Below are 20,870 nucleotides of genomic sequence, written 5' to 3'. Positions count from 1 at the left end.
GGGGGGCGCCGCTCGGGTCCCTCCCGCGGGGGCTGCGGGGCCGCGGGGGGATGCTCGGGGCTGTCAGAGGGAGGCGGCAGCGCCCGCGGGGAGCACCGACACAGCTCCGAGCAGCTGCTCGGCCGCGGCTGGCGCAGGGCGGCCCGTTAGCTCCAGGCTGGCGGGGGGTGGAAGGGATGCTTTTTGTGTATTTCTTTAAAAAAAAATTCGGCTTCTTATCCCCCTTCCCTGGCCAGCGGGTCTCCCGCCGAGCCGCGGAGGAGGAGGAGGAGGGGGCTCCTTCCCCACCTTTCACCGTGCGCGCCTTCCCTTCCCTTCCCGGGCAGGGAAACTTGTGCTGGCGGGCGGCCCCGGCGCCGGTACCGGCGGAGGACTGGAGCCTCCGGAAGCAAAGTTCTGTGACACTCCGACTCTGGGTACGATAGCAGTCAGTGCACTACAGAACTTTGTCTCCGGCGGCGGCGGCGGCCCCCGAGCCTCAGGTGGACACGTCACTGCAGGGATGGGAGCCCGGCGCTGCCGAGCGCTGAGACCGGTGCTGCAGCCGCGGAATAAAGTCTGTGCTGTCGTGGCCTCCCGCTCTGAAGTTTTGTTGGGATGTTCTGTTTTGTTTTTTTTTTAATTTTCCAGGGTGAAAACAGCGCAACATCTGGGTACCGAGGGTTATTTCTGTGCAGTCGGGCCGGCCTGGCTGTCGGCATAAAATGTGAAACTAAGTGGTGCTCGGTGCAGCTGAGTAGGTGGTGGGTATGTGAATGTGCTTGACGCTGCGCCTACTTCTGCATTGTTTTAAGTGAGTAACACAATATAGTAGCCTACCTAGGCATGGAAATTTGATAAAAGTCTTCAAACTCCCAGCAAAATCTGTGCTGTGGAGCCCTGATGTAACACAGTGCAGTCAGTGTGCTAATTCAGTGTTTAGGCCTTGCCTTGTGGCACTGGGCTGTTTTCCTGCTTAGTAACCTCAGACTTCCAGCTTCAGCTAATACCTACAACTTCAGGACTCTGCACAGTCAAAGTTCACAAGGCTGCTTGTCAGTGGGTGCTGCAAGGCTTCATCCTCACTGGTGCGGGTGGGAGGCTTTGGAAGGATAAGTGACACCCTGTATTAATTGATACAGTTGCAGAGTGTTATAATGTAACCTTGTTTGACACCTGCGCCCTATATGGACAATGGCTTTAAGGGCTGGGAAGGGCCAAACTAAACTTTTCAGTTTAGGTTGACATCTGGCAGCAGTACAATTGCTGGCCTGCCTTTCAGAAATTTTGCAGTTTCTTGATGTGTAAACTAAGCTGTGGAGTTCTTATGAGGTGGATATAATCAGCTGATCAGCTTTCATAATAATGAGATTAATATGAAAAAACTTACTGCTAGACATCAGATGCAGTAAGGTATGGCAATTCTTTTTTTTAATTAAAAATCAGTATGTGCTGTAGAGTATGTTAGCACAGAAGTCTTTTACAGCAGCTATTGTATGGCAGATATGCTGCTTTTATATTTATATATATATATACACACATAATTGTGTGTGTGTACACATATATGTTAACTAACATCTGTTAGATTTTTTTGTATCTAATGATCCCCTTTGGGCTCAGTAGAAACATAAATCAACTTTTCCTTTATGCCAGTCTGAATGTGGAAAGGTACAGTAAGATTATACGGTTCATGGAATTGGGCTGGAAACTGAAATGCTATTCTAAGTACATGCTTTTTAGCTCAAACTGTTTAATCAAAGGGTAGGTAGAGTGAGGAGCACTTACTGTATGGCAGCCCATGTGACCAGCTAGGGCTATATTTGGATGCTGGAGGTTTAAGGAATCCTTTTTGCTAACCATTTTTAGCCAATGGCCTGCAGCTTTATGTTGTGCACTGTGACATCTGCTAAAAAGGACTTGGAGGTCTGGTGTCAGCAAACTGTTTAATCAGTGCAGTTATAGGGAAACACCTTGTACTGTCAGGTCTGAACTCCAACTGTATTTAATTTAGGGGTGGTTCCTGCCTAGCAGGATATGTAATGCAAATTGCAGTTTCCAGTTTTTGTGCTGAATAGCCTTTTGGAGTGTGTATGTGTGTGTGTGTTGTGCAGTAGAACTTATAAAGGCTTCTTAGATACTCAGTTTTGGTGGTAAAACTATATAGATTCTTACAGTTCTGAAAACTCAAAGACGAGCATACACTTACTCTTTCTGGCGAAGTGTAACATGTTTGCAACATCTTAGCTGTTCCAATATAAATTCAGCCCAGACTGAATACTTGCAGTGGACTGGGTGTGATGGCAGGTGGCAAACCTGAGTGTAGCTGTGGTGGGAATGAACAGTTCATCTGCCTTGTCTTTAAAATGTTGGAGCTGGAGCCCATATTCTGCCTGCCTTAGCTCCCTGGTGGTCAAGGTGACCAGGTGTAAAGGTGAGTGGATATGGCTTGGCCACTTGGTAGCCCTCACTTGTCCTTGCCACATGTCTGCAGCATGTTGTACCTCCTGTTCTACAAGTAATTCTTGAATAGTGACCTTTTGGTGACACTTCTGCTTTGATGAAGGAAATCATGTGGCCTTCAGATAAGAGTTAAAATGATCTTAACACTTCCAATTTTGTTCTTTATTCTTGCACTGAAGTGTTTGTGATCTGATAGTATCCTGGCATTTGAACTTTCTTACTTCATTGTAGTGTAAGATTTATGAAGCAAGATTTAGGTGTGTAGCAGTGCTTGGGATTTTGACTGGGAGATAGTTGTGGCTAACCTGTTAACAGCAGTTTTTGATTAAGATGATGCAGGAATCTGAAACAGAAAAAGAACCAGTGATGTTATTTAATATAAAGTCTGAAAGCCAAACTATAAATGCATTTATACACATTATTTTTCAATGACTCCCTGGCATTGTTTGCTTCCCTTCCAGTGCATCAATGGAGGCACATTCTAAACTGCTGCTTTATTTTTTTAGTGCTTTCTGACACTTCAGAGTGTTTATTCCAATTACAGTCCTTTTCCTCACTGGAAGAGTGGCAAATGAGCATGCTGAGTAAATTACAAGAATTTCCAAAATAGTACAAGTCTGTTATTTGAAGGGACAGAGGGAGAGGAAATGATACCAACCTATTTATTGTTCTGTGAACTGGAGAATAGGAAAGGAGTTTGCAGTTAAGTACTCTGAACGTTGAAGCTGAATGGATCTGAGCATGGCTCAGACTCCTTGCTTGTATTGATCCAGCTGTATGTACATGCTTGAAATCTGTACAGAGGTGCTGAAGTTTGAATCCAGAATTTTAGAAGAGACGTTTTAGAATATAAAAGGTATTATCGCATGCCTTTTTGTTTCTTCTAGGCTGACATCTACTTAAATGCCAAGATTTAGGTACATCTTGCACTGCTGGGAGTGATGATGAGCCAGCAGGCAAGTTAAAGGGTTGGCCTTGATGGGTTTGTTTGTTTGTTTTGGGTTTTCTGATTTTTTTTTTGGATGGGAGAATAACTAGAAGCACGGGGAGTCAAGAGTAAAGGCAAGTTGCATAGCCTGTAGGTGGTTAGTCTCAGGATGCCACTGGACCTGATAGAGTTGAGGAACGTGCTTCCAGAGACTGGATTTTTGAGTTGAAGTTTTAAGTAAAACTCTTAACTCTTTTACAAAATTGCTACTCATAGAGGCGAAAAGGACAAGCCTTTCACATGTGTTTTTGTGAAACTGACTTGTTCTATTTTACTAAAAACAAAGGCAGACTTACTGACTTCTAGCAATTGTATGATAAACAATTTATAAATAGACCATAGAGTACCATGAAATACAACTAAAGTATTGGAAGTCATGAGCTGACTACCAAAACCCCTGGGATATTTATATTTATCTGCTGCCTGGGCAGGTCCATTCAGGAAACTTCTTTGGGTGCTTGTAAAGTGAAGTGCCCTGAAGGTCCACCCAGGGCAGCAGCTTTTGGAGTCGTTTGTTTTGCTTCTGGTGGTAGTGATGGTCTTTTCCCAAAATCTTGGACAGATACTGGGATAAAAATATTTTGCAAGATACCTAAGTTACCAGCACAAGGCCAGGTGCATCTGTAAGCTGCAGGATGGGGAATAGAGTTGAAATATTTGAGGTGGGTTGATGGTACCATGCAGTGAAGGATTTGCCTTGTAATTGGAGCCAGAGGCGGCAAACCTGGTCCTGGTACAAACAGGACATTTAGCTATAAGGAACTGGATTCTTAAGAGTGGAAACTGGAACTGCTAAGCAATCCCAAGTTTATTTTCTGTTTTATTTTGGGAGGGAAGTAGAAGTTGATAAATGCTATTCAAATAAGACTATTTTCTTGCACTGTGTAGCAGACAAGGTAAGAACCCAGCCAGGTGCCCACTGTGCTTACTGTACTCTGCAAATAATTTTTTCTGTAACCAGGATTTATTTTTTGGAGTAATGATCCTAATACTGTTGAAGATAGTGCAGTTGAGCCCTTGTTTAAGATGCTAGAGGTGATGTGCTGAAACCCCGTCCTTAATTAGCTGCAGAATGAGGGAGCTGAAACTTTGCTTAGTATAGCCAACACAAAAGTAATTACTTGCTGAATTATATATGTGTATATATTAACTTTCTGAAACCAGCATACCATACCTTAAAGAAACAGCATTAGACAATTGGTGAATGATTACCAATTTATTTTGAGTTCAATCGAGCTGCCTTTATGTGCAATGACAGTTTTTACTGTCTGATGGCTCTTACCTTTCAAGGTTTGGAAACTACATTCTTGCACCAACACTTGGTCTCTTGCAGAGCTCCTGTGAATGTTCTTCAGCTCTAGTAAAAGGATGAATTTCTCTTTTTATTAAAAGTAACTCTCAGTGCTGAATATTGATCCTCTTGCACAGTGACTTGGATGTGTCTAAATTAATATATATAGTCAGGTAAGTTCAATTGCAGTGAGTGCTATCACTTTTGCTGTACTGACTCCCAGCTTCCATTAGCACATCCTGAAATTGTGACTGACTCTAACAGTTTCTTCACGTCCTGCTTCCTTGCAAGAGGCAGAGAAAGGATGTTCTTACCTTGTGGAATTGTACATAGATACAGCAATCAGCTGTCATCCTTTAGTGTCTTCTTTCACCAATTGAAACACAGGAGGCTCTGAACATCAGGAAACACTTTTTCACTGGGACGGTGACCAAGCACTTGCACAGGTTACCCAGGGAGGTTGTGAAATCTCCATGCTAGAAGACATCCAAAAGGTGTCTGGATGCAGTCCTGGGCAACCTGCTCTAGGTGGCCCTTCTTGAGCATGGGCATTCCCTTCCAACTTCAACCATTCTGTGATTTTGTAATTCTTTTCCTTGCTTTATACACAGAAAACTATTTTCTTCCATTGCTCCTTATTGTCACATAAATAATCCTTTCATTAATAAAGCAGAGAGGGGGGGAAAGGTTGCAGAAGATCAATATTAGTCTGAATAAATGTAAGGAACATACTGATCACCTTTGACCCAAGTGTGTTATTTAGCTTGAGTTGAGGCTTGAACTTCTTAAAAAAAATTGAATCCCATCAGAAGTATGTTCTTGCTTTAACCTTCATAAACAGTAAAGCACAGGATTAAATGTGTTTAATGCAGAATTCTCACTTTCCTGGTGACTCAATTGCTTGCAAGTAGTGGGGTTTGCTCTTCAGTTATGGATGGCTGGGCCTGGGGAAGCAACTGAAACTTCGAAACTTCTTTTGCATAAGGCTTTCCCAAAGCAGTGATGTTAATAGACTGATGAAATATTCCTAATATGATTGCAGCTATTAACCAAACTGCGCCAGTGCCAGTGAGACTTGCCCTCTTTCCCCTTCACCATGGAAAAACAGAGCTCTTCTGAGGTAGGGGAAAGTCATGGAAGGGCATGAAAAATCACACTGCTATAGAGAAGGGGGACCTCGCTGAGACAGAAAAGTGGATGAAGTGAGGATTTGCTGCAGTTGAAGGTGAAAGGAGCTGCCAAGTGTCAGATAGGTATGAAGGCTTCAAATTATAAGGAGTATCCACTTGACAGCACAAACTCCTTTTCAAGGTCACACATGTTTAGTCTCTGGGGCGTTGCATTGCTGTCCCCCACATTGCCATTAAAGGCAAGAAGCTGATAGTGTAGAGCAAGCCTTGGAGAAAAGGTACATTTCACACTACTTGTTAAACTCTTGTAGTCCTTGCCATGAAGAGCAAATATGCTGGAGAATATTTGCTTTGCTGCTGCTTTGTAACATGCTGCACTCTCCTGCAGGTATGGCTTGAGGGACCAGGAGGACAAAGATGTGGATACACCGGGAAATAGAAGCAAAGAGTGGGAGAGGATGAGGCAGATGGTGAAGGGTGGAAGAGGCTGTAGAAGTTGCCAGAGCAGGAAGATTTAGGTTCTGTTGTGAAGTTTGGTGTCTATGTGACTATGTCTTCAAGATGTTAAACTTCTGAACTCTGCATTGACCAAGATGATTTGGGAGCCTTATGTATAATTATACTGTGTAAGGGGAGCTTGTGCCTCTTGAGATACTTAATAAGTACCTGAAACATGATGTTCATAAAATACTATAATTATGTAACATGGAACTAACATTTATGTTGTGCATTATTTGAAAATAAAAGGGGACTTCAAATTCTGGATTCCTATGGCTTATATCATACAAATCCTTTAGTTCAACTATGTTAACTAAATGAATGAGGACTTGGCAGTACTCAAGCAATTGTTGGCAAATGAACTATAATTAACTGTCTCTAGAGAGAAACAGAAGATGCTATAGAACACTTCCATGGAAGTGGAGCTATGTTAAACCCTAGCAATCAAAACCAATGTATGTATGTATGGCCAAACTTTGCAAACGAAGTTCTGGGAAGGGCTCTCCCCACGTGGGTGTGCCTTTCCAGCCTGCACAGTGGATTTTTTAGGTGAGGCACAGCGTGCGCAGAACTGGTCCCACTGTTTAAGTCCTAAGGTTCATCTGCCACGGCTGAGTGAGCTTGGACAGTGACAGTGAAGCCCTCAGGATTGTCTCCAGCACCCGGTACTAACCAAGGCTGACCCTGCTCAGCATTTGAGATCTGATGGGATTGGATGGCAGGGAGGCATTTAACTGCTAGGGGACGGTCCCCATTGAGACTTGAACTCAGGACCTTGGAATTCAGAGTCCAGACTGCTCTCCTTTACACCAAATTTAATCAAAACCAATAAAATCCTAAAGAAAGAAGGAAGGCTCACAAGTTCTCCCAGGTAAAAGTTTCAGACAACAGCATCATAAGTAAATAAATGGATGACAACAATTTTCATTTCCAGCCTGATGTGTTCTCTGCCAGTCAAATCCAAAACAGGGAATAGTGCATAAAAGCAAAGCTCAGTGGTCAAGGACAGCAGCCCTCTGTATTACTCCTGGAAGAGAAAACAGGCTCAAGCCTGCAGTAGGGTGCTTCTCTCATAAAAGATTTTTTCAAAAATATTTTAAAATAACCTCTTCAACTTAGGCTCAGTTGTGGGTTTATGTTCTGGCTGGTTTGTTGAAATATTAATCTTGTAGTTTCATTAAGCACAATGCATTCCATGTGGGTTTGATTAAGAATCAAGAATAAAAATACAATGAAAATTGAATTCAGTGTTTAAAATATTTCATTACTCAAATTGTATGTTCTTGGCTTAATAGTAAGCATTCAATTCTGGATTTGTTCACTTGTCTGAATCATATTGTTTAAATTTTGGTGTTAAATGTAAATGAGATCAAACAAACAAAATAGGAAGATGTAAAGACAACTTTTAGTAGTTGAATGTAAATGAAGAAAGGGTATGTGGGCAGTGTAGCTCAGCCTAGGCTCAACATTTAGTGCTGAGATACTTTCTTCAACATTGTATGGACCACTTACCATGTACAGTAAGAAGCATGAAGGCTATTGAAAGAATGGGAAGCTTGTATTGCAGGCCCATGTTGATCTTGATCTCAGTGCTTTGAAATCTTTGTGTTTAAATCATGTTAAATTGGCATCTTATTTTTAGAGTAATGTTAAAATGTTACGTTTTGTATAGTCACAGTTGCCCTCTGCCTGAAAGGAGGCTGTAGTGAGGTGAGATCAGTCTCTTGAGTGACAAGAGGAAATGGCCTCCAGGTGTGCCAGGGGATTTTTAGATTGGATATTAGGAAAAAAATTGTTCACCAAAAGGGTTGTCAGGCTTTGGAATGGGCTGCATAGGGAAGTGGCTGAGTCACCAAGATGTGTAAATGTGGTGCTTGAGGACATGGTTTAGAGGTGGACTTGTTGGTGCTGAGTTAATGGTTGGACTTGATGGTCTTAAAGGTCTTTTCTAACCTAAATCACTATATGATTCTATTAAGCTCACTAAGGTAGACATACTGGGGAGAGTCACTGTTTTAGTGTAGAAGACAGTAAGTAGAAGTACTGCTAGCTGTGTAGAACTTCCAGTGAAATGTTGTCACTTAGTCATTTTCAGTTATTGAATGTGAAAAGAAACCTAGTAAAACACTTTGAACTACAAATGGATTTTATAGTCTCCAGACTGAAATTATTTCCTTGTACTAAGAATTAAAAACATTTGTGAGAAAACTTGCGGTTGGATCATGCTTTGCCAAATTGATGCTATTTATTCTGCTTCATAAACTGTTATTTTGGAGTGGAAAAAAGCTGAATGATGTATGATTATCTAAATATATGCATATAAACATATATATGGATGTAAAAAGTATGGCTTTAGATGTTGATCTTTATGAAGTTTTTTCAAGTCCATGGTATACAGAAGGAATCTTTTGAACATAGTTTTTGTGTAGCAGAAATTAATTCACTGGAGACACTAATATTATGTCTGCTTTTTTGAGGTAAGGTTTGATTATACCACATGTAACAACAGAGTGGTTGCATGCAGGGGAAGAGGAATACCTGTGTGTAGCACTGGGCAAAGCATGGCAGTGCTGCCAGCTCAGGGAATTCCTTTTGAGCAATGAGTACTGCAGCAAAATACCCATCTAGTCCAGGGCACTGTATTCCTTCTAGGAAAAGGGGGAAAAAAACTGAGGAAGAATTAAAGGATATTTTCACAAGCATAAGGAAACTTTTCATGAGTTACAGTGTATAGAAAAAGTAAAATATTTGGGAGTTAAGTAAGGTTAGTACTGTGAACCCCTGCAAAAGCAGGGAAATCCAACAGTGGATTTGCTGTCTAGTTGGTGGAGGGTTTTTTTTAATTATGCAAAGATTTTCATCATATAGGGAGTAAAAGTTAAATATGGAAGAACAAACACATAGAGTATGTGCTGTGGAGAAAGGCATGCAGCTAAACTTTATCAAATGCTTTGAGTATCAGAGTTTGGGAGATGCAATTAAGCTGTGATGCATCCAACAGAATTGTTTTTGGAGAGAGTATTTGTATGTCTATTTGGCTCAATCTAGTAGTTTTTCTAAGGATAAGGGCTATACTGTTGCATGAATATCCTCAATGACAGAACTGGGGGACAACAGGAAATGAGGCTATGAGAAGCTTTGGATATAACTGCTAGATATAAAGGAAAGGATGATAGGGTCTTATTCAACCAAACCAAGTGGGTGAGAATCTAGGGTGGCATGGAGGCAGAGATGAAGTGTGATAGTTGGGGATCTGGCACGCAGGGAGGTGATGCAAAGTCTCTGAGAGCAGAGGATTTTGTGAGGAAGTTTGTGTCTGATGTGGCTGAATCATCAATTGCCAAGCAAGGTTGTGAAGATGCCAAGTATTTGTGGAAGCCAGATCTTAATAAAGAGAGTGAGGAGCTGATGGCATTTGTTAACAAAGACACAGTTATGGTACATGATCATGGAAAACACAAAACGCATCCCAGCCAGAGCTGCTGGGGAGTTCTTCATGATAAAACTGTCAAAATTGGAGACTGGTGCTTAGGTGGTAACAGCAACATAGTAATGATGCATTCAAACAGAAAAGCGGCTTTGGTTTTAATCCATACATGTGAAAGGTTTCATGCCTATTCATGAACCAATGTGAATTGTAGCTCAGCATAACACATTCTTCGTGCTCACCTAAATGAACTGGAAAATACTACTTAATTTGACAAGTACATTTTGTGCAGGTTGAATATAAGTGGGGAGAGATTTAGTGTTGCAAATATGCTCATATAACATGTAACAAGAGTGCCGAGGAGCAAAATCTGGACCTAAATCACATGCCTACCAGTTCTCTGTCAGACAACAAAACCTATTTTTTTGTGAGGGACATAGCCTAGACAGTGAGCTGGGCTGCAGCTCTGGAGCAGGTCTTTCAGGTGGCAAATAAGACTCCCAGTGATAGGATGCACTGGTAGTGTGTTGTTTGCCCACAACACTTCAATTGGTGGTGTCATTGAACTTGTAGGGATTTCTTTCTAAGCCATTACAATGATCCTCCCAATAGTATTATAGAGAAATATTTGAACATGAGGAAAGTCATTTAGGGGCTGACAAAACTAAGAAAGGCTAGGAACAATTTATATTGACTTAAAATTAAGAAATAACTTATTGCACAAGCTGAAACACAAGTTTTTGTGCTTGATCTGTGTCCAAGCCTTCTGCTAAGATGTGGACAGTCCATTGTGTATTGACAGTCATGCAGTGTTATGTGTTTGTGTAGGCTCATAATTAATGTGATCCAGCCTTCTCCTGATAAACTTGTTTGATATTTTTATTACTGCTTGGTACTGAATTACCAGGCCTAATCCTGCAGTGGGCCTCCCTTTTAAAAGGCACTGGTCCTCTCACTTTCCTGAAGCACTGAGATGCAACGAGACTGTGGGAGCTACCTATCGGGTTTTGGAACTGGTAGGTGCGTCATGTCAATGCCTAGGAAAAAGACACCTTTGAAGGCATTTGAATTTGCATGAGGAACTGCAAAACTAGTGATATGCATCTTGTTAAATGCATATATTACGTGGTAGACTATTTAAAGTTGTTAAAAGTTTTTGATTTGCAGCAGTCATAGTCCCAATTCAAAATGCAGAGGTCTAAAACATGATCCATTTTAATGGGAACACCAAAGGTGAAAAGAGAGCAGGCACCATAAGGGTTAAGGTGTTTACTTGCTGGAAAAGAAAGCAATGGTAACAGGTAGCAGCCAAATTCAAAATGACTGGGTTTGGCCTGCAGCTTTTTGGCAGGGAAAACTCTAAAAGGCTGTGAGAAAGGCTCCCTTCTAAATAGTTGCAGTAACGAGACAGTTCTATGCATGGCTGCAGGCAAGATCTGCACCAATAATCCTATCAGTTTGCAGGTGTTTGTGTCATACTGTCCCTAATGAATAAATCCCTTGATATGCCAGAGATGTTTATTGCTGATACATCTCATAGTTTTCTTAGCATTGCTTCTCAAAATTATTCTGAGAACAAAACTAGAATGTCTTTTCTTTTTACTTCAACACTTTCAAAACAAAAAAGACGTCTGCAGTGTATCGCAAGTATTTAGTCAAAACCAATCCTTCCCTATGTTTGTTTAATTCCTTATTTTTGCGTTTAAATCAGTACAGTTCTGCCAAGAAGAGACGTATTGAGGAGTTATTTTGTATAAGAAAGAGTCAAACTTGTCTTTTTCAAGGAGATACCAGACTGCAAAGGGGTTATGAAATATTACTTAGGTCATTACTAACCACAGCCTCACAAAAGAGGAACAATAAAATCTCAGATTCTCTGTGTGAATTTGAACTCTGCAGTCAGAAAAGTTTCTTACTTGTGGAGTTGCAGAGAAGACAAAAGAAAACCCAGTATCAATGAGGTTGCTAGAAAACAGAATGATCAATTAGAAGGGTTTTGCTGACATTATATACATTCATGTTCATAGTTACAGGGCTCCTCCACCCCCACCCTCCCTTTTTTTCCAAGTGTGTGACATTATCTTAAAGCCTAAGCTGGATAGAAGTCTGCACCTGAGTTTCTATGTTTAAAAATAAAACCACAACTCCATAATTTCAATTCTTTCATAGAAGGTTTTGTTCACATTCAAAAGCTGCTAAACAAAAGAAAAAACACATTTTATATTCCAAAATACATGCTTCTTCACCTTTAAATATAGAGGCCCTTAGCTTTAATTATTTGTCCTATGAGCATTATTCATCTGAGCTCATGCACTGGAATATTTATAACAGAGCAGGAGAAGTGAAAGACATCAGATGTAGAGAAATATTTCCTTCCTCAGTGCTCAGAGGAATCTGGCTGCTTCTGTGCATTAGTGAAGGTTGTGCAGCAATGTTCTGCAATAAGCAATGCTGTGGCAGCTTGATGGTTGGTTTTGTATGATATTAAGAGCCATTCTGGAAAACCAGCCTTTGTTTAAATGCCAGTCAAATAGTGGATGAAACTGATCCCAGCAACAGAAACAAACCCCTCTTTGAATCACTTTCGCTTCCAGTGCAGCTCAAACCACCAAAAACAAGTATATTGTAATTGAACAACATTACTATGTCAAGGCCCTTGCTCACATGTCTAAACACTGAACACCTTTGAAAGTTCATTCTGCCACAGTTCTGTTGATGTGCAGCATCCCATTTGGAGCTGACAGTCATCCTAATGAGAGCAGGGTAGGAACAACAGCAAACAGTGGACAATGTATTTTCAAAACTGAACCAGAAAATAAGATAAATGTGCTCATCCTCAAGAGCTCCATATACATGTATGTAGTAGTATGATCCTGCTTTGGGGACATTTGTTTATTTTTTCACCTTAAAAAACTAAGAAAGACTTATGAATGGAATAAAATATTTGAAACATGGAGGACAGCTGAAGCCCAATGCTCAGAAGATAATTCCCAGGACTGCCTGGCCATTATTGTTAATTCTGTTGATCTGCTCTGTAACTTCTTGTGTCATTTGTATTTCAGTTCTTTCATTGTTGAATATCTGTTGAGCTGAGAAAAATCCAGTCCTTGTCAGTAAGGATAATAATACTTTTTTTAAAAATCTGAAATACTCATAAATAGTACCATGGTCCTGCAGCAGTGGTACCAGCAGACTAGTACTGGGTGTTCCAGCATGGGTCACAAACTGCCCGTGGTCACATTTTTGTCGTGTACTCATGTAGTGGGAAGTAAGGAAGGCTTCCTAGTGCTGCTATAGAAATGATACCACCAGATAATAGCAGTAATAATGAACTCTGAAAATTAAAGTGACCATCTTCCAACCCAGTTATCCTTGGCATTAAAGCCAATAATCCTTGTGAACTTAGCTTTATTTTGTGATCAGCCACCAACAATATTAAGTGAAATTAGGTGTTACTAAGCTCTTTACACAAGTGATGAAATGCCACTTCTCAGATTAATTGAGAAGGGACTGGTTTTTTGTTGCAGTGAATGATCTCAGTTACAGGTTAACTTCATTACCAATGGCAAAGTGCTGTGGGATTCCAGGTGCATTTCTCTCCCTGAACAACCTCAGCAGAGCTTCTCAGGGAAGAATCATGTGAAGCCAGGGTGGCCTTTTAGCCCTCATGCTGACTCCCCCCACTAGCACTTACAGAAGCTGATTGAGATCCTTCAGACAGTCATAATGAAAAATGTGTGTTTGTTGTTAATTCTGTGCATTGCCTTATTCCATAGACAAGGAGCTGGGGTGTATGGACCAGGCAGGAACAGTACCTTATTCAGCTGGGCTAGAGAATCAGTGAGACAAAGATCAGACCTGACCTTCAGTACAGAAGTAGTTTCAAAAGCCATGATAATCATCAGGATTCATCAGCAAACAGAGTACTGGACACCAACCGCTCAGCCATGCCCACTTCACACTGCTAAGAACAACACCACACTTCTCCCTCCCACTCAGCCACTAGCAAAACCCACTCCTGATATAACATGACTGGCAAGATATTCTTGAATTAATGTCCTTGAATTAATGTCAACAGACTTTTGAGGGTTTCAGATACCTGAGGGGACTTTACCCCATCAAATAACCCTTCACTACTTGTCACCTCAAGACCTATAAAAATAACAGTTTTTCAATTCTTCTACTGAGCTGCTTCTGTCTCATGAAAAACCCATGTTCTTCCCTACAGTGTAGAAATCCTCCCAGTAATTCTAGTCACTTGGCACAGAGAACAAAAGCTAGTGTAAATATGCAATGATATTGGTAAGCAGAGGGCTAAGAACCAGCCTGCTGAAGCTAAAGACAACATAGGAGCTAATGTTTTCCTTATCTGGAAATGTCAGCACTTGACAGGAATCATTTGAGGCATTTGAAACTGGTTCCATTTTACAGAAACTCAAATTAGCAACCCACAGAGCACAATGCTGAAGCAAATGGCTGCTTTCCGTCCAAGTTCTCCAATATAATTTGTGAAGAAGATGCTTTGCTCCCTCAGGAGGTCAGACAGCATATTTTCCAATGAAACTCTAGAAATGTGGAAAAAATATCTGAGAAATCCTTGTGCTAGTGCCAGTGTTTTAACTGCATTCTCACATAAATAGGCTACTAGTTTTCCTCTAGGGAGGAACGTATTTAATTTAAAGATCAGCCCTTATACTTTTCTATGGTATAAGAGAACCGAATTTGAATTAATTTCAAATTTAATTTCAAATAATCTACTTTGAATGTACTGTTAAGCTCTGAATTATCTAGCTATGATTAGTAAATGGTGATATTTAACAAAAGGGAAGAATTTTCCAGAAGAAATATTAACTAAGTACACTTATCTCTTTTTGTAAAAATTGCTTAGCTCAAAACACTTAGTGTTATCTTTACTGCCTATGACACTTTGTATTGAAGGTATTAATATTCTTCTGAAGAAGAGCTAATACAATGCTTTAACTTTTGTCCATTTTTCTGCTAACCCTCAATTTGGGGGAAGAAAAAAAATTAGCAACTTTTCACATACTGTAAATGGTATAATTCATCATCCCATTCATACATTGTTTATGTGATTGCTATCTTGCATGCTGATTTAGGACACTGATCCATCATTTCCTATGTTCCAGGTTGGCAAGTGGCTCTGTGTTAACTCATTCCTCATGTGGCCTGGGAATGCACCCACCATGAAAAATTCCCTGGCATTCACTGAAGAGCTCAGAACACATCCTTTTTTAAGCAAGAAGCATGTCTTAAATCTATGGACTGTCTGAACAAAGCTTGCATGAAAATATGAAAAGAAACTCCATCTTAAATATTGCAAAAAAAGTTTTTAAACTGTGAATTCAATAAAAGTGGAGCAAACATGCCTGGAATATCCAGAGGCTTCAGTCAGTGATCAGTTAACTGGAAATAATAGTTTAATTTCAGGAAATGGAAATATGATTCAATTTGCTTATGCCTCGGGTGTGGCACTTGCAACTTTTAATCATTACCTGGAAGCTTGTAAATATTTTAAGACTGAACCTGACCCTCCTGCATGCAGAGGGTTAGATCCTCAGCTGCCACAAGAACTGTATCTGATGAATGCAATTAAGCAACTTACATCAAATATAGTTTTCTTCATATGTCTGCTTTTTGGTATAACATTTGGTATTTTGAGACACTAACAGGTCTGGAAGCCTCCTCAGGGACCAGCCATCTCCAGCTGCTGGCAACCACCTCCAGCAGTTTCAGTGCTTGGCCACAAGCTGGGGACATGGACAGCTTGGGTCATAGCTCACTGGAAGCTGGGGTGCCATCTGACAGAGTTATTGCTGCATACGACCCTCTCTGAAAACTCAACACCCTTTGGCCACCCCATAGAGGGGACACAACGTTTACGCACATAGCCAAGTTGAGCCCCAGAAAGTTATTGCTGTAGCTGCTGTCAGATTCCTTGGGGGTTTCACTACTTCCTTTCTCTGCCAGGGACCTTCCTCCTATGGAGGGATGAGGCCTATTTATTTCCATGTCTCCAAAAAAATTGTAGTAGTGGAGGCCCTGCCTTGAACTCATGTCACTGTCTTTGTTTGGAGAGCTTCCTGGTGTTCCTTCCCACCCAGTTTCCAATCTGCTGCTGCTTTTTTGAGATTAGCTATAGAAATTAATTTTTCACACAGCTTTGGTAGAATGTCCCTGTCTCCTGTCTCTTCAGAGGGAGAGATGAACAGCTGTAATAATATCACATATTAGTGTAGCCTGGTGTGCCAGGTGCCATTCCCCAACCCTATGGGCTGGGGATATTGAGGAATGTGGCAGGGCTTGGGAACAGACTTGGGTAAAATATGTAACCCTAAAGAGGTAGTGATGTGGGAAAGGAAGATGATTCTGGTAGAGGGTATCCATCAGCTAGGTTGTTGGTCTGCATGGAGATGGGAACTCCCACCAGAGTTCATGCGTGCCTGGAGCCAGACTGGATGATTTCAAACTAAAAAATACACATATTCTGTAAAATTGTCTTTTTTTCCCCAAAAATTCAATTCGGGTAAGCTCCATTACTATTGAGAACAGTTTCTGCCTTCATATGGGGAGCTTTGCTTTTGTATGTATCTAATAGGAGCTTGGTTTTTGAGATAAGTCCAATTTGATTGATTTCTTTCATCTCTGGGAAATGTAATTTCTAAATCACCTTTATTTTGGTCATTCATCAGATCTCGGCATCCTTACTATCTCATAGTGTTGACCTTATGGAAATACTGCTGAGAAAATGTTAGGCAAAATTAGTTAATCTCATCTAAATGCATTTGGAATAAGGATTTTATTGAAGGAATTCTTAAAATCCCTGCAGTTTTGTAGTGCAAGTGGCCAGGTTTTCATCTAGCTCTGCTAACAAGCTTGGTTATAAAATGAAGAGGTCATATGACCCCCTAAACAAATCAGCAATGCAAAGTAATGAACTGTAGCATGAGGCAGAATAGCTTTGTTTTCTCTTGGGGAGGAGAACTCTATGTAAGGCAACAGTCTGAGGCACTCCTGGGGCATCAGTGGAGCCCCTGTGAGAACAGAGGCCGGAGAAGGACCGTGGGTCTCACAGCAGCAATCCTGGGGACATAAGATGTCATTCATGGCTCTCAGCACCACCATGCTTGGGGATAAAGGCTAGCTGTCAAAAAACTTTAGTGGGGCTTTCTGCCAGATTAAAGACTGCTGAACCCTCTCAATAATGTTCTCAGTGTTTAAAGAGGAGGGAAAGAATCACCAAGGGAAAGACTACAGACTTCCAGGATGAAAATATTCTGCTTTCTCAGTCTTGGTGTATCTGTGGGAATATTTTTTGATAAATATCTTTTACCTCTCTCTCCTGTTGTACTGATAAGAAATGTCTTGGTGCACGTGTGAGAACTGAAGGCCAGCACTTGAAGAGATTTTGAAGGAGGCATTCCTAAAAGCAGCAAGCAAGTCTGTTTGTTAGGGGAGAGAACCCCAGTCCTGGGTACTAGCTTTCGTTGACATGCCTCTTTGTGTTTGGAGAGAAGCTGATGAAGGCAGTTGATCATTCTCACTGTGGGAATGAGACTGGGTGTGCAGGAAGATGCCTGTGCTAGCAATGCATCCCAGTGAGGCATCCTTCCCATCATCTGCACTTTGGATGAGAAAAAATTGTCTGGTTCTAGTGTTGCCTTTTTCCGTGATAACTGCTGAGCCTAGCAGGTATAGATGCTTGTTTCCTTTTAGAAAAACTGAGATTCTTAAGGCTTCTGTTTCCAAAATACAACACTGAAAAATATTCTCTAAACTTTGAGGCTTTGTGAGTTGCCACTCTCTTTTTAGCAGATTCAAGAAATTGTTATTTCACATCAGCAAAAATTGTTATTCTGCTTCTTTTGAAGGAATTTGTCACTACCAACTATTAAAAAAGACATCTAACAAGATATTTAAGACAGAAAGGTTGTTGCTTAGACAACCTTAGAAAGGTTCCCTATCAGAAAAGTTACATGAGGCTCTGTGATGCTTCATCTGAAAGGCTTTTAGTTGGAACCATACATGTCAGAGAACAAAAACGTTAGCCTTTGCTAGCTAAGGAATAGTCCCACTTCACCAAACCATTCTTCTGGTGACCTTTGAACCCACGCCTGTTAGCAAAGAGGATAGCTAGCTATTGGGACACTGGTTTATGCAAGCACAAAGCAAAACCATCAGGTAACTGCTGTACTCCTACTCTTCTCTTGTCAAGCAATTCTAACCCTGCCAATCTTTCTCTAATATAATTTATATTTCTTTGTTTACTAGCAAACTGCAATGGAGGCAAATGACTGACACTTTCTGAATCTGACATTTGAAAATAGAACATTGTCAGCACAGAAATTAGCTCAGATGCTAGTTCAGACTGTGATCAGAAGAAACTGCTAAGTATCTGCTAGGACTGACTTGCTTGTGAACTACAGATAGGTTTATTTTGCTTGTGTTTTGTGTGACTATTCAGATGATTCTGGGAGAAAAAAAATGGTGCTGGACCAACAAAGCTGGTGAAGGGTCTGGAGCGCAAGGTTCATGAGGAGCAGCTAAGGAAGCAGGAGTTACTTAGCCTGGGGAAAAGAAGGCTCAGTGGAGACCTTGTTGCTCTCTAGAAACTGCCTGAAAGGAGTTTGTGGCAAGGTGGGCATCAGTCTCTTCTCCCAGGTAACAAGCAATAGAACAAGAGGAAATGGCTTCAAGTTGTGCCATGGGAGATTTAGCCTGGATATTAAGAAAAATTTCTTCACCAAAAGGGTTGTCAAACTTTGGCACAGTCCGCTCAGAAAAGTGGTAGAGTTGCCATTCTTGGATGTATTTAAAAAATGTGTAGATGGGGCATTCAGGGACATGGTTTAGCAGTGGACTTGGCTGTGCTAGGTTAATGGTTGGACTCAAAGGTATTTTCCAACCTAAATGTCTCTATGATTCCATGGCCTAGAAATCCTTAATTATCCAGTACTTATATCAGCAGACTTACATATTGTTCTCCACTTATTATGCAAATGTGTCCCATCACCCACTCACAGAGCAAAAGCAATAGCCCATGCCTAGTCATATATTATAAACTGCAGGATAATAAACTATTGTCATGAGCAATTTGTTAGCCACAAAGATGGAGGTGCTGGCTGATGTAACCCTCAGCATGAGCAATCAATGTGTATTTGCAGCCCAGAAAGCCAAGTGTACCTTGGGCTGCATCAAAAGCAGTGTGGCCAACAGAACCAGGGAGGTGGTTCTCTTCTATTCTGCTCTCCTGAGACCCCACCTGGAGTACTGCATCCAGGTTTGAGGTCTTCAGCACAGAAAAGATATGGATATCCTGGAGCAAGTCCAGAAGAGTGCCACAAAGATGAGCAGAGAGTTGGAGCACCTGTCTTAAGACAGGCTAAGAGAGCTGGGGTTGTTCAACCTGGAGAAGTCTCTGGGACCCTTGTAGCACCTCCAATGCCCAAAGAGGGTCTAGAAGAAAGTTGAAGATGGACTTTTTACAAGGGCCTGTAGTGACAGGACAAGGGGTAATGGCTTCAAACTAAAAGAGTGTAAGTTTAGATTGAACAGTATGAAAAATTCTTTACTGTGAGGACGGTGAGGCACTTGAACAGATTGCCCAAAGAAGCTGTGGATGCCCCCAAGCATGGAAGTGTTGAAGGCCAGCTTGGATGGCACTTTGAGCAACCTGGTCTAGTGAAAGGTGTCGCTGTCCATGGCAGGGCATTTGGAACTAGATGATCTTTAAGGTCTTTTCCAACGCAAACCATTCTATCATTCTGGGTTTTTCCATTCATATGTATCTTATAATAATACAAATTACTTCACAGGCTTTGGAGAGGATCTGTCAAACATGAGAGGCAGGTCTTGGCTCTACAGAAACATCCTTGACTGACTTGGAAGAAAATGCTGAAAAATGTGTGCTTTTCAATCTTATTTGGGTATATTTAATTTTTGGAGAAGCTACCTGTGGCCAAGTCAGAAGGGTCAGGTCCTAAGATCTGGATCACAAATATACAGTTTCCCTTGTGTGTCAAAGCTACTGTGTCTCAGCTCCTGATCTCTTAATATGAGGCCCCCTCAGCACTGATTGCCACTGGTTTGTTACTCTGCACCTCTTCATCATTAGCTGAATTGAAATCAATAGAACTTTTGGGACAGTCTCAAATAGCTATTCTAGAGTAGCACTCTTCAGTCCTAGTCATATATGTGTTCAGCAAAGATAAAACCCACTGCATTTCTTTTCCACCTGAGCCACCTTGTGGGCCCTTTTCCTATAGCAAAAATACTACTTTTAAGAGAAAAGATACCATTCACAGTGAACATTTCAGAGAACTATAGTGGAAACTGATGAAGAAGACAGCAGCACTGTGAGACTTGACCCATCACTGCTTGTTCACCAGACTCTTCAATGACATTTTTGTAATTAATTAACTTGTTTTGATGTAGTTCCCAGAAGATTAACACCTCCACACAAAAAAGTCAAGATTGAGCACCTGAACAGTCATGTCTAGACAGGGACATGGACGTGGAGATGGACTAAACATGGATATGGCAACAGAATTGCTCCCTTGATTAATACTGATGCTGTCAGGACTCTAAAATGCATTCAGCCAGGTTCACCAACAGATTTTCTTGACACTGCTCAGATACTGGAAAGGAATTTGGGAATTCATTAAGATAGTTTTAACATTACCTTCCAGCCCCTGACAAAGAAGTCAGGCTCAGAAGGGACCTTTGAAGATCACCTAGTCAAACTCCTCTGCTGTGGGCAGGGATATCTGCCACTACAGCAGTTTGCTCAAAGACCTATCCAAGCTGACCTTCAGCACTTTCACTGATGATACTTCCAGAACTACTTTTGCAAGTGAAAGGAATAGTTTAACTGAAGGAGATTTCTGTGCTCTTTACACCCAGCCAGCTGAGGCTTTGTTATATTTTTTTTCACAAATAGCTTTCAGATGCTTCTAGACTCCATCCTTGCTTTTCTGAATCACATATGGCAAAAACAGGATAAACAACAATGCCAGACTCTAGAAGCCAATATGGTGTGCCTGTCTTTAGGCACAGGACACTCTGATCTTCTAGTACCAC

General features: G+C 41.1%; 1 long non-coding RNA gene across 2 annotated transcripts in view; it reads left to right on the top strand.

Moving 5' to 3' along the window:
* Nucleotides 1-15,158, top strand: part of LOC139674520 (uncharacterized) — a 58,001-nt gene extending 42,843 nt beyond the window's left edge. For both annotated transcript variants that reach the window (XR_011698311.1, XR_011698312.1), the window contains one exon: nt 14,921-15,158. This is a non-coding gene — a long non-coding RNA (uncharacterized lncRNA). The remainder of the gene's footprint in view (nt 1-14,920) is intronic.
* Nucleotides 15,159-20,870: the final 5,712 nt, after the last annotated feature.

This window comes from Pithys albifrons, chromosome 7 (assembly GCF_047495875.1).
Source record: "Pithys albifrons albifrons isolate INPA30051 chromosome 7, PitAlb_v1, whole genome shotgun sequence".
NCBI lineage: Eukaryota > Metazoa > Chordata > Aves > Passeriformes > Thamnophilidae > Pithys > Pithys albifrons.
This window is presented reverse-complemented; position numbering and strand designations above follow the sequence as displayed.